This window comes from Mirounga angustirostris, unplaced genomic scaffold (assembly GCF_029215605.1).
Source record: "Mirounga angustirostris isolate CCGP_5_RB_7025 unplaced genomic scaffold, mMirAng1.0.hap1 SCAF_3, whole genome shotgun sequence".
In the NCBI taxonomy this organism is placed as follows: Eukaryota; Metazoa; Chordata; class Mammalia; order Carnivora; family Phocidae; genus Mirounga; species Mirounga angustirostris.
Window position 1 is genome coordinate 27,498,912 of NW_026991711.1, and position 18,589 is coordinate 27,517,500.

Consider the following 18,589-nt stretch of genomic DNA (forward strand, 5'->3'; position numbering starts at 1 on the left):
AGGTTGAGACCCAAGAAGAACCAATGTTTCAGGTCAAGACTGAAGGCAGAAGAAAACCAATGTCCTGGCCCTAAGGCAGTCAAGCAGAAGGAATTCCTTCTTCAGGGGAAAGTCAGCTTTTTGTTTATTCAGGCCTTCAGCTGATTTGATGAGGCCCACCCAGATTCAAGATGGCAATCTGCTTTACTCAGTCTATTGATTTAAATGTCAAACTCATCCAAAAATACTCTCACAGAAACATCCAGAATAGTATTTGATCAAATATATGGGTGCCTTATGACCCAGTGAAGTTGACACAGAAAATTAACCATCATTTACCTAAAGATATCTAATTTGTAAGTGCTGGAGATGGGATTTAAGCCCAGGTTTTTCCTCTTCAAAAGCCAACAGCTATTCGGGGCGCCTGGGTGGCTCAGTTAGTTAGGCGGCTGCCTTCGGCTCAGGTCATGATCCTGGAGTCCCGGGATCGAGTCCCGCATCGGGCTCCCTGCTCGGCGGGGAGTCTGCTTCTCCCTCTGACCCTCTTCCCTCTCATGCTCTCTGTCTCTCATTCTCTCTCTCGGAAGTAAATAAAAGAGAATCTTTAAAAAAAAAAAATTAAAAAAAAAAAAGCCAACAGCTATTCATCTGTGCCAGAAACATGGATCCACAGAATTACCTAGAATGTATGACTTTGTTCCTTAGAAGATCTGTGCCAAGACCACAGAAAAATTAGTCAATGAGTGATATACACACACACATATGCATGCATAACAATACACACACGTACACAACAATTTCAGAACATTAGCTAGATTTGTAAATACATTTAATTTTCGTACCTGAAACAAATTAGGCGTGGTGGACCAGGATGCCTTAGAAAAGGAGAAAAGGACCGTAGTGCCAAAGGCTCTGTGGGACAGGGGAAAGCCAGCCGCCTGGATTGCTGGCAGTAATGCAGGACAGTTTTTTTCAGTGGCCACAAACTCCACCACCTCCAATAAGTCATTTGTCAGTTTGATTGTAGTCAAAAAAAGAGCAAAACTTAATTTGAAAATCATCCTCCCTTATACTTGCAATGGTATCTTTCTTACAATGTCTCAAGAGAAAAGGGAGAATCACCTTTTTTTTGGTTAAAATAAAGAAGTCAACCCCCCAAAATACAGGTGATCAGTAATCAGATTCTGTCCAGACAGCTTAATGACTTTCTGGAAATCAAACATCAGGAATATATTAAGGAATTAGCTGCCTAAAATAAGTCAATTCTATTTTGTTCCCATGGTTTCATGTGACATTATATTCTCCAAGAGGGGAAACATAATGCTCAAAATGCGCCTGGTTCAGGATTATCTGCATGTATAGAGATTATAACCCCTTGTTAAATGAAAACTATTTATACATGAATGCTGTTCATAAAACACACTAACTGATAGAACCATATGCCCTTCCCTTGATACAGTTTCACTAACCAAGTATGTACTATTTTTAAACTTGTCTGAGGCTTTATGAATAAATCAGTGAGCTTCTAATTCCATCAAAATCCAGTGATAACCCTTCAAGATTTACTCAGCATCAGATGATTCTGGGGGACAAAAAAAGAGAACATTCTTGATTACTGAAAGAATAAAATCCAACAAATTGGGAGCAATTTGATTCCTAGGAAGACTGTATGTCTGAAGACTAATAATCAGTTGTGATACGCTACTTCTTAAAAAAGATACTCTGAGGTTATGCACATCATCTGTCTAATTTGCAGAAATTTGCAGAGGCAAGCAGGCCTGCCCCAGTATACTTTGGCTTCTTTTGCTCTCTTTGGAGAAGTGTCATGTGGTAAAATACTATTTAAAATGGGAAACCCTAAAAAATTTTTTTAACATTTTACTAAATATGTGGTTGGAGGTTACTATTATGAATATATATATACAAAGGTAAAATAAATTAAAGTTGGGGGTCAAAATGTCACGGCTCACTCTTTCATAGAAAAGGAAACTACAGGCTAGGTAGGACAGCCATAGACTAAGTGTTGGACTTGAACTCTAAACCCTGCCCCGGGCCTGTCATGGACTGTGACACCACCCAAGTCATTGTCCTTAAGTCCTTTTTATATGTAACACCTAATATGAGAATAATAGTTACTTTGTATTTCAAATTTATGCTATGATGATTCTATAGAGAAATACCAAGGAGGAGAATAGATGAGAAAACACTTGCAGTGACAACGGAAAAAGACTGGACATGAGAAGACAAATCAGAATAAAACGTTGGCACTAAAGACCTTGATGAAGAAAGGTAAGATGAGCAAAATATGGAATAGAGTCAAAAGAGCAAAAAACAGGATTCCCAAATTATACTAGCTATAGATTGGTGAGAAGGAGAATTAGAAGCCGGGGAGCCCTCTTACACTGTTGGTGGGAATGCAAACTGGTGCAGCCACTCTGGAAAACAGGAGGTTTTCCTGTTTCCTATGAAGTCTCCTTAAAAAGTTAAAACTAGAACTACATTAGACCCAGCAATTGCACTGCTAATTATTTACCCAAATGGTACAAAAATACTGATTTGAAGGGGTACATGCACCCTGATGTTTATAGCAGCATTATCAACAATAGCCAAATTATGGAAAGAGCCCAAATATCCATCAACTGATGAATGGATAAAGAAGAGGTAGTGTGTATATATATATATACATATATATATATATATATATATATATATGCAATGGAATATTACTCAGCCATCAAAAAAGAAATGAAATCTTGCTGTTTTCAATGACATGGATGGAGCTAGAGTGTACTATGCTAGGCAAAATAAGTCAGTCAGAGAAAGACAAATACCATATTATCTCACTCATATGTGGAATTTTAGTAATAAAACAGATGAATATAGGAGAAAGGGGGAAAAAGAGAGAGGGAGGAAAACCATAAGAGACTCTTAACAATAGAGAAACTGAGGGTTGCTGGAAGGGAAGTGGGCAGGGGATGGGCAAAATAGGTGATGGGTATCAAGGAGGGCACTTGTTGGAGTGGGCACTGGGTGTTATATGTAAGTGATGAATCACTAAATTCTACTCCTGAAACTAATATTACACCACATGTTAACTAACTAAAATTTAAATAAAAACTTGAAGTATTTAAAAAAATAGAAGCTCCTAGGTAGAAAATTTAATGCTTAAAAGGGAAAAGAGGGAAAATGTAGTATGAAAAAGGGGAAGAAAAAGCTCTGTTTGGTGCTATCTGGTGTCCACTAATTTCCCAAAAGACCCCAAAGAGGAAAAGAAAGATCCTCAGGCACACAATAATCAAAGTATTCTGTAGCATATTTACAACCCTGAATCTTTATGTGTTCAAGCATGTTTACTTCTTTCTCTCATTTGATATGAGAGCAGACCATAGACTCTTAAAATATATTTATAGAATTATAAACAGGAGAAGATGCAAAGAAGTTAGCAATTGCCCATGTAGGGATTAGGTTATGAAACTTTGACTAAAAAGACACTGGAAATATTTCCAAGACACATTTTTGCAATGATTCAAATGTCAGGGTTGTATGATGTAAGCTAGGGAAATAGCACACTGATTTATTTTCAAAGATTTATTTGGGGAAAAGCATCAGAAATACAAGCTGCAATTTGTAATAGCACTGCTTAAAAAGCCAAAAATAAAGATTTTGTTTACATATTATATTAGAAATGAAATATCTACTAAAGACAACAGCTTTCTGTGTTCAAAGAGGCCTGCAGTGTTAGAATTCACCAAATAACTTCATAAACTGATATAAATCAGCATAAAATAATAGGAGCTAAAGAACTGAAAAATTGCAATGGCTAAAATAAGCCATCCACATAGATTCTTGATCCTTTAACTACATAAATCTAGTTAGGAACATAGATGAGTCAGTAAAAGGAATAGCAACTAGCAAGATCAGATAAATAAATAGCTGGTTGATGGATTCACTTCCAGGTTGCTTTCTTTGCTCTATAGACTTCCTCACTTGAAATGGAAAGAAATATATGTGGGCTTTTAGGGGAAAAGATCTTCTGGGATATATAATTATATTTGTTTCAGGTAGTGCTTTATGATCACCGCACTGGTCAGAAATACCTTCTGCCCTCCAAAACACCATAGTGAGGGAGGCTTTGTGCTAGTAGGGAGAAATTACATGTTAGTAGAAGTGAAGAGGAGGGGGAAACAGCATATCCCCTGGAAATAACTAACACTTCATTAATTTGTGTCACTGACAGGTCCCTTCCCGGTCACCTCATTCGACTTCATAAACTCCGTGCCTAGCACTGCTTAGTACATAAAAGCTACAATATTATTCAAAGTACAATAAACATTTTTTGAAAAATTAATCTCTCAAATATACTGCCATTACAATCCCAATAAAAATTTTTTGAAAATGATTGTTATTGGTCATCTTTACCAATACAATAAAGGATATAAGGCATTTCTGACCACTGTGGTTGGTGACTTTTCCTGAAAGTTCAATTTTTTATTCTTTTTCCCTTTAAACAAGACCATTTGTAATGATCAATGTATTTTTATTAACTTGATTTTTTAACATTCTTTATAAATACCTTATTATTCTTATTAGCTTGGGCTGCTTTAACAAAATACCATAGACTGGGTGGCTCATAAACAACAAACTTTCATTTTTCATGGTTCTGGAGGTTAGGAATCCAAGATCAAGACGCCAGCAGATTCAGTGTGTAGTGAGAGCCAGCTTCTTGATTCACAGATGGCCATCTTTTTGTTTGCCTTCACATGGTACTCAAGACAGAAGAGAGCTCTCTGAGAGGTGTGTTTTATAAGGGCACTAATCCTACTCATGACAATTCCACCCACCCACCCTGACTTAATCACTTTCCCAAAGCCCCATGTCCTTACACCATGACATTGGAGGTTAGATTTCAACATATAAATTGGGGAGGACATAAATATTCATGCATGGCATTCCGCCCCTGCCCCCCCCTCAAATTCATGTCCCTCTTGAATGCCTAATACATTCATTCCATTGGAATAGTCCCCAAAGCCATAACTCATTCCAGCATCAACTCTAAAGTTTAAGTCCCAAGTCCCATCTAAATATCATCTAAATAAGAGACAGTTTAAGATTTAAGATATAATTTATCCTGGGGCAAACTGCTCTTTAGCAGTAAACTGTGAAATCAAACAACCATAACAAATGATAGAGCAGGTGATAAGACAGACATTTCCATTCCAAAAGGGAGAATTAGAAAATAAGAAAGGAGTGATGTTATTGAGCAAATCCCAAATCTGACAGGGGAAGTTCCAGTAGACCTTAGGCTCAAGAACTATGCTCTTTGACTCAATGCTCTGTCCTACAGGCCCACCAGAGTAGGGGGCCTGCCCTTGCAGACTAAATCATTGACCCACAGGCCCGTAAGCTAAAAAAAAATAGTTATTATTTTTATGGTACACTCTTGTGGCCATAAAAATCTGATACAGGTTTTCACTCAGGCCTTACTTAAATCATACCTGTATCAGTTAATGACCTCATTGCTGATCATCTTACACCTGGTCAAGTTTTTATACTTGTTTTCACATATACCTTACAATTCTGGTTGAACTATCTGCCAAGTATCTTGTGTTCTCCAGCTGGTCCTTCTGGTTCATTTGAGAATCTGATGCTAAATATTGAAGCAGACACTTTGCCATGAGCAGCCTTATGTGCTCAGTGACTTGGCAGACCCCTAACAAACAATAAGCCTGGAATGTCGAAGAATTCTTAGAAACTTATCAACTTGACCAAACATGGGCAAAATCAAATTCATAACAAGCAGGAACTAACAAAATAAAACCATGTGTAATTTTTTAAAATAGTTACATAAATCATTCCAGACCTTGACTAAGAGCTGTATTTTTGAATTAATAATTGAAATCCTTGTACTTTAACACCTTAGTGACCATTTTTTGTTTTCAGATAACAATGACATTTCAAAAATGAATATTTCAAATATCTTTACTCAAGAAGTTTCAGAACTCACACATAATTTTCTGCCTATTTATTCTATCCAAGGAAAGCACATTTAAAACAAGATGCCTAGCTTTCCCAATGAAAAGTGAGTTAAATCTTTAAATAGAATTCAAGACTATATTCAAAATATGCTATACTATACCCTGATAGTGACATTTAGACCAGGAAACTGGAAAGAATTGGCAGCCCTCTCCATATAAAGATGACTAAATGAAAGAGAAAATATGGTAATAAAATGAAAATTGTTCTTCTTTCTGGCAATTCTCCAAGACCTCCATTTCAGAGAGCAGGTAGCTGATTAGTTTAATACTGAAATCACTCAACTAATTATCCCATTACATATTTGTTAAAATAAGAAAAGCAATTTTGTCCAACAAGGCAATTTTGGGGAAACAGACTGGTAATTGGCTGGCTCTAGACGATATTGAGGTAGTATGGCTGGAACCAGAAGACAGTCTTTTATATTTCATCTCCCACACTAGCATCCCTTCTCGTGTACCCACATGGAATTGGTAGAAGATTGAGCAGAATTTTATGTGCTACATCTAGCTGTGTTTGTTCCATGACTTCTCTTCCATACTGTCTACTCTTACTCTTTGGGGAAAGTTTTAGAGAGAGCATTCATGCTGAGGTATAAGTGACAGATATGTCTGAATGGATAACCCTTCTTGAATACCTTTGCATTTTCATTTTATAAATGGAACCTCTGATTTTGGCATTTCAGATATCCATGAAACATTAGAGTATACAAAATTCACACACATAACAATTTACCATTTCATTTTATTTACCCATCACCCCTCCCCCCCCCAAAAAAACCTGGCTTTGAATGGTCCTATTACAATGACAGGCCTTTGTGAGTTTATTTAGGATGGACCTGCCACACGAAGATGCATCTTGAAGAGTGACGCTCATTTGTCAGGAAGGCATGAGAAATTACCATTCTTTATTATCTTGCTTTTTTGTTTTTCTTCCATGTCATTGATTTCTTCCAAATCTGATCCATGGTCCTTCATACCTGATACTATTCTGAACACCCTTATTCTGGGTGTTCAAGATGTTTTGTTGTTGACCCCAACAAACATCCCAAGTTCCCGTGAGCTCATTGTCAACTCTTTCCTTATATGATGTCACTGCTTCAACCAACATATTTGCCCCCATGATATAAGAGGGTATTTTTGTTGTTGTTGTTGTTGTTGTTGTTGTTACACATGCCCCAAATGCATGATAGGGAGAGATGTTCCTCTCTATTGATCTAAATCTTCTTTTGCTTTCTACACAGTTCAGATCTCACCTCTTTCTTTGAATTGATGGCAACTGAAATCTTAGTACTTTTAATGTCTGAGTGCCCATTTTACATTTCTAGTTAACATTGATATTTTAAAAATGAAGTTTCCAAGAAGTTTTAAAACAGCCTGTTGCTATCTGCCTCTTTACCCATTCTAGACCAGGAAAACACATTCAGAATGAGATAGATTTCCTATTGAAAAGTGCACCGTTCTGGACCAAGCCGATCTGAAGTGATCTGTCCCTTCTCTGAATTCCTACAGCAATTATTATATAAAAAATGTGTTTGACTTATATATTGACTATCTTTGATATCTTCTCTATACCTCTCTGAAACTTATTTAAATTTTATTTAGCTACATGTATTTAAATCTCATTTACTTAATTACCTCAAGAATTTTTTAAACAGCAGAAACTATGATTATTTTAATGTTAGCCCCATAGGGAGACATTCACCTAGTAAACAAATTATCAATATTGGCTGGCTTCACTGTTTTTAAAAACACACCTAAGAATTTTTTCTGTATGTAACTAAAATAGTGCTTATATGTTATATCATTAAAAAGAAACTTAATTCTTCCCTTTTTATTTATGGAGTAAGTGCCAGAAAAAAAGACAATAGGAAGACTTTTCAGGGATGTAAGAATTATAAACCATCACAGCTCTTTTCATTTTAAAATTAAATTTTTTCCTAAATTTATTGTTCATGCCTTTTTCATTAAATTGTTTTTAACAAGTTCTTAGTGTAAATCTCCTTCGGTTTGAATAAATTTTACTTCAAAATTGCTAACAAACGTTAATAACAAATAATTTCTAAATTACTATGCAATAATTATTTCTGAAATTTAATCTCCATGAGCTCCTGCTGTTTATTAACTGAAAGTTTAGCTACAGAAAAATGATTCAACATGTGTTTCTAATGGCCAAAAAGCTAGCAGTTTTTCTCCAACTTAAAATGAGAGAAGCGTTCTTTTGCAAGGAAATTTCCTAGACCAAATCTCATCAACAGTGATAAGATGTTGAAGTTATGTATCACCCTTTAAAAACCACAATTATTGCCATAGAAAGGGAAACAAAAATAATAGCATCAGTAAATGGACTTTTTGTTCAATGATAATGTCAAATTAATCAACATTAAAAGCAATCTGGGTGTAATGAAAGAAAAAAAAGCCAAATGATTTCAAATAAATATTCTTTTTTTTTCTGGATAATACAGGTTATAAAGTATCATCTCTAAATTTAGATCATTTTTTCTTCTAATTGGTCTCATAACACTATTAACAGTATTTTCTACACCTGTGTGTTTTTTAATCACTTAGAAGAAAAAAAAACTATACCTAGTAGGGAAGAAATTAATGTAATTATGAAATCCCTATTAAGGCAAAGCTAAGCTTTCAATTCTGACTTGGCTTAATATTTTCCCAAGTCCTTTTTTCATGATGATGTTTTTGAATACTCCTTAAACAGTTAATCAATTTGCCAAAGATAGGTTAGTCTCTCCAGAAGACGATAACATAGTAAGGGATCAAGCTCTGTTGCTTTTCTGACAGGCTGGACTCCCAGTTGCAGTGCAGTCAGATCAGCGGCAGTGAGGGAAATTCCATATTGTTGAGTCCATGCTTGACCTCAGTATCTGTTATTATAGCCACTTCATAATGAGCCCATAAAGCAAGCACTGGATTCTGTGAGGAAAGATGTGATTGACATCAACAGGGTAATCTTATCTAACTGATAATTGAGAGGCTCCTCCACAGAAGGGTCCTTCTGGTGAGTTTTCACCCAGGACACAAGTGTTCTCATATTTTGGACCCACAGCAAGAGGCCCATCTATATTTCTCTTCCCCAAGCCAATCTGTCACCAGTCTTCTTGCTTTTTCTTTCTAAATCCCTGACTGGTCAATGTAGTCATCAGCTACTCTGTGTGACCTGGTGGTGACTGACTGTTCTCTCACCAAGAGACTTTTGTTTTCCCCTCAAAGCTGCCCCTCAGATGGGCCGTACAGTAAACTAGTCCTCTGCCATTTGGGGCCAGCAATTTATTTATCATCTTTAGAGCAGACTCAAATTTACCTCCCCCCTAAGTCAACTGTTCGTTGGAACACCCCTGCAAGGCCATTCTAGAGGGTCATAAGCCGAGCCATAAGAGCATCAGGGATCATGCAACTTTCCTGTGTTTTCGGAACCTGATAAATCTTGAGTTTGTATTTATCACTTCTGTTTGTTGGTGGAGAACTCTTCAGCATACCCACCTTAGTGCTTGGAGAACAACATAGGAATAGCTCATTTTAGTAGCTCAGGTTGCAGTTACCTGCCTGCAGTATCTACCTTAGACCAGTAACAAGTTAATAACAGTTAGCTGAAGAAGATGTAGCAATAAAACCTTAGTGGCTTTTATTGCAGTTTTCTTATTTGGACTTGTATGTGCTTTATATAACACATCAGTCTACCAAAGATATCACAAACGCTGGATCTGTTGCTTCATAAGGGTCAAGGCGAAGAACTTCTTGTACTACAGCCTACATCTGCTGGAATGCCTTCTCTTGCTCTGGCCCCACTATTTGTAAACAGTTTTGTAAGCAGTTCGCTTGATAAACATGTCAGAGCTACATATCCACATGTGTTATATATTAATCCAAAATCTAAACAAGTCCACAAACTATTGCATCTCTTCCTTATTAGTTTAGGATAAAGAGGGCCCCTAGTAAGCTTTCACTTTGGAGGAGATATCTAAACAAACTCCAGACCACTGGACCCCCAGAAATTTTAAGTTGCAGATCTTTGAACTTTGTGCGATCTATCCTTCATTCTCTTTCAAGTGCAGGTATTACTAAAACATTTATTTTACTACTACATGGCCCTAGTAGCATGATTGAGATAATCTACAAGCATTATATCCTAAAAGATGATGGGATAATAAAAAAAAAAGATCTGGTGATACCGTAAGGGATGATAAGGTAATAAAAATCCCTGAGGACTAAATTATGGCATGGAGCTAGAGAATTACCAAAGATAAAGGTGAAGGTTTACATTTATCTCCACCAAATGAAAGCAGATTTACTCTGGTGAGCTCTGCTTATTGGAATAGAGACCTCTCCCTCGTCCAGTGCCACCCAAAAAAATGTTATATCAATAGCTACAGAGAAAGTCAGCTTCTAGGTGTGTATTGATTTGCCCCACTAAAGAGAACCATATGAAACAGCCACTGAATGGAGTCATGAGATACTTATAAGTACTATAATTCATTTTTATTCCTAAAATCCACCTACCTGTCTTCTACACAGACCAAACAGGGAAGTTTAATGAAGATGCCTTAGAAATCATCACTGTGTGGCTTAGTTCTTGATGGTGGCTCTCATTTCTGAAAATCCCCCAGTGATGTGGCATTGCTTTTGCCTTAGCATTTTGTTAGGGGCAGCCTCTACAGACTCCACCATGCCATTGCCATTATAGTAGTCTTAACAGTGTGTGTCAGGGAAAGATTAGGGAATCTGCCACTTTCTGAATTTATCTCATCAAATTATCCACACGGGAACTAAGGAATTAATCATAGTATAGGTTTGGGGACTCATTGAATCCAAAATGAAATGATCTTTGAAAAGCATTTTACTTATCCCTGACATCCACCTGACCATGACTTGACTCAAGGCTGAAAGCCTTGCTTCTACTCAGCAAACCTAGGGTTTTATATTGTTTTAATAGAAATTAAGTAGGATTTCAGTGCCATGATGATCTATTTTGATCTCAGAACTACACGATCACTTAGTCAACACCAAAGATCACTGTAGGCCTGACCAGCTAATAGAGTAACTATATTCACCTTGCCTCTGTCATATAAGTAATTCTGTTTGGCCTCGATTCTGATGGAATCTCAACATCTGCACTAAAATCAGGGAAGCCCATTCCATTGATAATGTCAAACGGACATTATAAAAAGAAGTTAGTAAGACATTTAACAACTCCTTCTGGGAAATAAAAACAGCTACAGTATATCTTAAGTCTCATCACCATGATTCCATGGTCATTATAATCTAAATCCTGAATACTGATCTAAGTAAAATTGTGTTGTAACTATAATAACAGAAATGCAACACAGGGAAAGAGAGAGAGAGAGAATTGAGGATTGCACACCCCCAGCTATATATCACCAGAGAATATCATCCACAGTGCTCTTCAAAGATTCTTGTTTTCTTCTCACTAATTTATATCTAAAGTTGAATGAAGGTAATATCTCCTGGCTCTCTTGGGACAAGTGAACATAAATTACTCCCACATTCTTATCTCTGTATGATTTTGGATTCCTCCTCCTACGTTATGCAGACAAATTTCTGTCATCTCAACTTTATTTAGCATAGCCTAGCACTAAGTCCATTTCCTAAAGAGAATTTTTTTCTGATATAAAATTCCTATCCTGCAAAACTATTGACTAGTGTAAGGGTGGAATATAAAATTCATTAGCTAGGTAAGTATCAACAGTTTACCTCCATGAACTCATGCTTAGAAAATTACTGGAAAATATGCTCTACCAAAAGAAAATACAAAGACATGTGGTACAGAAAACAGAAGATCAACATAAGAAAGAGGCAGAGAAAATATGACAATAATGCTGGAGGCGGAGGTCAGAGGAGAAGAGTTGTGCACCAAGCACAGAGGGCAGCTTGCCTGGATTTAAGCAGGTCAGCAAGCTCCAGGAGAGATTTCTTCAAAAATACGAACATGTCACTTAGACCCATTTGATGGATATTTGGGGCTTGAATTAGGAATACGTATACATAAAACAAAATAAAAAGAAGTTAGTAAGACATTTAACAACTCCTTCTGGGAAATAAAAACAGCTACAGTATATCTTAAGTCTCATCACCATGATTCCATGGTCATTATAATCTAAATCCTGAATACTGATCTAAGTAAAATTGTGTTGTAACTATAATAACAGAAATGCAACACAGGGAAAGAGAGAGAGAGAGAATTGAGGATAATGAGGAACTAGAAAGGCAAGCTTCATTCTTTTCCATATCAATAGTTAATACTGAAAATCACAGGGTCAATAGGTTGCAAAATAAGAATTTTCAAGGGACTGGGAAAGAACAGGAGGATAAGCAAGAACAGTAGAGGACCAGTATATGCCACAAGCAAACCTTGCAGAATAATTTGGATATTTCCATCATGGGCCTGAATAAACTTGATACAAGTAAATTCTCCTGTGCTTAAGGGGAAAATCATCATAAATAGGTACAATACAGGTATCTAAAATAATTTATTGAGTGCCAGGCAAATTTCATCACATCTTATCTTGACAAAAACTACATGAGATAGAAATTACTTCTGTGTTACAGATGAGAAAATTGGGACTCAAAAAGATTAAGTAACCTGCCCAATGGCTCTTGGTTCGTCAGTAGCGGACCCAGGAATCACACAGGGAATCATCGGGTGCCAAAGTCCTTGTTCTTTCTATTATAAATGCACTACCCTCACTCAGTAAAATATCTTGATAGAATGGCTAAAGAAGCCTTGGGCTGGGCCTGTAATGAATGGACTCTAAATGTATTGCAAGGAAAAGAAGTACATTCCTAGCTGGAGGAACAATCAGTGTGTGCTGAGAAAGGCTAAGAACAATCAGCCTAACTGTAATAAGGTCATGTTATAAAAAGGGAGGACTGATGTTTGTTAGCTTTAATGTGGAGATGTCATTCATTCCAAAGGATTTTTTCTCATTAATATCAGGGGGAATAAAGAACACTTTAGCCATTAGGCTACTTCCTTTATTTATAAAATTAGATTTTTCTGACAGAGGGACAAACACTAATCCATCTGGAAAACTCTCATGTCACAAGAACAGATGTTTAAATGACCCACAACAAGAAGAAAAGTAAATACAGAATAAGATCTCTTGCCAAAGCAAATTATTCTAACAGGAGCATCAATCTCTCTTGCACAGCCCGGAGACTGCTTAACTAGGTTACAGGCATGGACAGAGGCCTCTTGTGCCAAAGTGAGCCCATTTCCATGTAGTAGATCTGTCTTCAAAACAAAACCACCAATAAAAACAAACACTTCTATCTTCTCCTATGGAAGTTCTAATCTAACAGTAACCGAAAATTGTTCAGAAAAGCAATTGGTTGAATCTTGATCAAAACATTCTTGTCAGGTTTATCTTGAGGTTTATGAAATAATACAACTATTTGAGCTCCTTCCAATAAACACTTATAGTCTAAGAACGTTTTAAAAGGCTATTTCTCAAGTTTCTTTGACCTTCTCTGGACTCTGTGACATCATCTTCATGAATAGGAATGTTATATAATTGTGGACTTAGGCTGAATTGTTTTGGATAATGTTCTCTATGGACATACATCATGAAAACAATACTTAGATTTGTTCGTATAATTATCACATAAAGAATTCAGCTGTTAACATAGTGGGTGTCAAAGCAAATTGCAGGGATGGGAGAGAGCTGCAGATGTCCCGCCAATTATTCTAAGTACTATTATAATAAAAATCGAATGACTTGGATGGTTAGGTTAATAACACACTAAGAAAAAACATTTGACTTTTAAAAGTAGTTTGAAGTTATATTGCACTTTCATGCAATACTGTGCTAATCTAACAAAGACTCTGTCTTTTAGTCTCAGATCCTGATTTGGCATGCTGAATGAGAACATATTATTCAAAGTTTTTGCCTATGGCCAAGCTTTAAAGAAGGTAATTATGATTCCAGGTATGTGAGCAGAAAAGAGGTTCAGCTGTTTACACATTAGGCACAATAGGTGAGCTGTTACCTAGGTTTGAAATAGAAATCTCAAATGGAAAAGAAAATTATATAGGCTAGCTTGAAAAAAAATCATAATTCTATCAAGGTATACATCGAATTGTAACTTATCCTAAAATACCTACACAATAGAAGCATATATGTAAATTATCTCTTTCTAATAAAGGCTTGTCAGGTATGAACTCCTGCTCTTCTGCGATCCTGTTCATCCCACAATTTCTCATATATGCTGTGGAGACAAGATTCTGAATGCCAGGGTCACTTAAAGCTTCAGCAGAAAGGAAAACTAAATGTGCCCTAAGTGATCTTTTGCAGCCCTGTAGTAGAACTGGGTCAAGAACTCACACCCTTCCTTTCACTACTTCAGGGATCAAAACAAATAACTCGAGGATGGTGGGCGGAATCTTGTATTCATGTCTTCGGGCTGATAAAATCACCTCTGACTCATATAGAAGTTCAGAGCTAAATTTTTAATTTTCCACACCCATCATGCATAAGTCTCATTGGATTCCCCTGAGATTCTATTAGTCAGGCTCTTCGAGATGACAAGGGACAGAGATACGGCAAGTTTACTCTGACTGATGTGAGTTTTTGTAAAAAAAGACCCAGAAGTAGGTAAGCAAAGAAAACCATCTCGGCAACAGTCAGATGGACTCCTGCTTCTCTGGGTCTCTTCAAGTTTCTAAGCAATCTACTCTCTGATTAATGTATTTCAAAGTTCTTTGAAAGAAATGATCCAATTGGGGTCAGTCAGGCAGAGCTCATTGAAGAATAGCCCTAAAAGAGAGAGTTCTCAATCCAGGCCACCTTCTAGATCACCAAGTTCCCAGGTGCCCAGCCTGTGGCTAGCTGTCATTTGGCAATTAATAAGGAACAAGCTTGTAGTAGCCACGGTCCAGAAAGGGGCTCTGGATACTCAAATACTCAGAGTGATGTGGAATCCAAAGCAGTTTAAAGGCGGGCTCTGTTTTCAGATTGTCTGCATTAAATCCTGAATTTACAACATCCAAGCCCACACAGCCCACGGAAGGGATTTGATCTGCCTATGCCTCAGTTTCCTTATCTGTAAAATAAGTAGATTAGTATTACACATCTCATAGCGATCCTAAAATTAAATGCCATAATCCATGTAAAGAATCACGCAAAGAGATCAGATAATATAATTGTTTAGAAACAGCCATTAAATCATGCTTAACTATTAATCATTTGAATATCCCTTTGCATACCACTAAAAATCTCAAGGGCCACAGTATATACACATATATTTGGTAAAATCCTGCACATGAGAACCTCGAAACCTTGCCTTGAATCCTTTCAAAATGTGAAAATACTGTCCTGCTTGAGGGTGGTTCTATTTTTCAATTCTATATAGAATTTCTGCATATTGGACTTGCTGAAAATAGGGGTATATTATGGTAAGCCTGGATGGTTCATGGACTTATGAACAAATGCATTTTTTAAAGTAATATAAAACAAACATCGCTAAGGTATATTCACACCTTATTCTTGACATGCAAAATCATATCTACATGTATCATTATTGTTCAAGGACTCTTTCTTTTAAGGAAACAGAAATAAACAATAGGAGGCCTTTTATCGTGAGCCCTGGTGCCCATGAGAAAGGCTGTTCAACTTCTGCCCTCACACGGCTTGACAGATGTATGCAACAAAATGGACACACGTGGTCTTGGTTTCAGCCTGATCTAAGCATTAATTCCTGTCTATTAGCTCTATGGCTTTAGGGAAATTAGTCAATCTCTCAGAGTCTCAGTTTCCTCAGAACAATTAAATCATATTCTTGGGGGTGGGGCCCAGGTGCCATATTTTTTAACTCCCAGGTGCTTCTGCTGTGAAGTTCCAGGTAACGGAGATGCTGCTTGTCCAGGGACTATGCTTTGCAAACCACTCCTCTGAATGCATCTGTTTGTCCCCCTAGCATGGCACCTCAGAATTGTTCCTGTGAATGCCCAGCAACATCTTGCTTCAAGTCAAACTCCCTAGTCTCCTAATTTTTCTTTTCCATTCCCAATACCCCCCTAACCACTGACAGTGTTAATGTTCTTTGTCTATGTCCATTACTCTTTATAATTATTTTAATCAAACCTCCCAAACCAGAATGTTATACAGTATTTGTTTATAACTCCATTGTTTTTCCCAGTCTCCCAATTGCCCAAAGGGCAAAAACATGCTCTATTCATTTGGGTATCACTGGCTTTGAGCAAAATGCCTGGCACATAACAGGAGCATAATAAACACTTTGTTGAATGCAAATAGTCCATAAGCCAAAAATACTTATCTAACACCTAGTATCAGACCTCCTTCTCTGAAAAAGATTAACTTGAATCAATGAGAATGTAAACCTTATCACCATTTACCAGGACCTTTCAGTTATTTTTAGAAATGTGAACAGTGTTTTGCTTGGTAAGAAGAGGCACATGTTTTTATAGCCTTATTCTTACTAACACTTTTTTCACACCTCTGTTTCTCAGTCTGACCATGCTCCTCTCCATCAGCCTACACATGCTAAGCTTGCTACCCACAGCCCCCTAGTACTTACCACACTGTGACAAAAACATACCAAATTTTCCAGACAGGGGTTTCTTACTTTTTAAACAATATTAAAATAGAAAACATCAACGTGAAAGTTGACCCTGTTCAGACCTGCAGTCTAGGTAAGTAAACAGCATGGAAACTACAACAGAAATGTTCGAATTAGCCCCAGTGTTTCCCATCGAGGTAATTGGCCCAATGTCTGCAGAGTATGTCTACTTAATAAGGTGGAGACCAAGACTGTGCCTGTTATCCTTTAACCTTAGGGTCTGTTTATAATTTGTTATTCATTAAACAGCTAATTCTTTATCAGGAGGCCAAAAGCTAGCTATCTTTGCCATGATATAGTATCCTAAGTCCTGTTGCTGCTTGTTCTGCCCTTTCTTTAGCATACATAATTACAAGTAAGCTCAAGGAACAAAAGCACTCAAAAAGCAGAAGCAGAGGAAGAAGAAGAAGAAGAAGAAGAAGAAGAAGAAGAAGAAGAAGAAGAAGAAGAAGAAGAAGAAGAAGAAGAAGAAGGAGGAGGAGGAGGAGGAGGAGGAAGAAGGAAGAGGAGGAGGAAGAAGGAAGAGGAGGAGGAAGAAGGAGGAGGAGGAAGAAGAAGGAAGAGGAGGAGGAAGAAGGAAGAGGAGGAGGAAGAAGGAAGAGGAGGAGGAAGAAGGAAGAGGAGGAGGAAGAAGGAAGAGGAGGAAGAGGACAAGGAGGAGGAGGAGGAAGAAGGAAGAGGAGGAGGAGGAAGAACACTGTGACACTAAATGTGCCAAGGCCTAGCTCCGGAAACAATCTTTAGTAAAACAGGGTCTTGGTCATTGGATCCCAATGGGCTATGGGGGAAGATGGCTTTGTTTGCTTGTAGGTTTTTTGTTTGTTTGTTTGTTTTTGGTTTGGTTTTGGTGGGGTATTCATATTGATATTAATATCAATATTATTGTGGTGGGCAGGGAAGATGAAAAGCCAGAATTGGCTGGAGGAAAATGCTGAGATCTTTTATTCCAGAATGCAAGAGACTCAGAAAAAAGTCAGAAATGAGAAAGTGCCTGAAATGAAGTGCCTGGAAAACAAACCAACAAACAAACCTGTTAGCAAAGCAGCCTAGTCTTAAGAACAAAAATTACAGAAGACCCCTCCTTCTTTTTAAATGTAAGGAAAGAATATGAATTTGCCTACTTAATGAAACTCTTTGAAACCCTGCCTATTAAAATTTCCTGGAAGAGTTATACACCCATAATTCTCTTACTATTTTACCATCTTCTTAACAAATCATATCTCTGAATCCCCAGGCATGTTCCCCTAATCCCAATGATCCCCCCACCTGTAGCTTCAGTCACTTGACAAGTATTTTCTACATGCATACTGTACTTAAAACTCATACTGATTGAAGGAACACACATTTGCGTGCACACACACACACATACACCTGATGGACTCAGTCTCTGTCCTCATACAACTTTTAAGTTCCAGAAAATCTGATTCTAAAAAACATTTAAAAAATAAATTTTAAAAAAAATTTTTAAAAATTAGACCATCTTTATCATGAAGACTTTCAGAATTAGTTAAAAACAGACAGCAGAGGCTAAGCAAGTCTCTAAATGCCGGCCTCTGGATACTGAGAGAATAGCAGAGATGCAGAAAGACAGTTCCTGTGTGGTGAGTAAATACTGCTTCACAAGGAATCATCCTGAGTCATCATCCTCACGACCGCAGAATCTCCTTTGAAAGGAAGTTACTAACATCAGGAGCAAAAACTTAAATTATTACTTTAGAGTCATAAAGAAACTTATGGGGCAGAGATCCACCTGTGTTTCTTTGTTTCCATAATGTGGCTCAGGATACAAAGTTGCAGAATTATTGCTAAGAAATTTTTAAGAATATGATATTCATACTTTATTGTATTGCAGAAAACAGGAATAATTTCCCCCCTCACATAAAACAATCACTATCCCCTTTTTACGTATAAATTTGAACAACACAAAGTATAGTATCATCACTGATTATGAATCTGTATCACAAAAA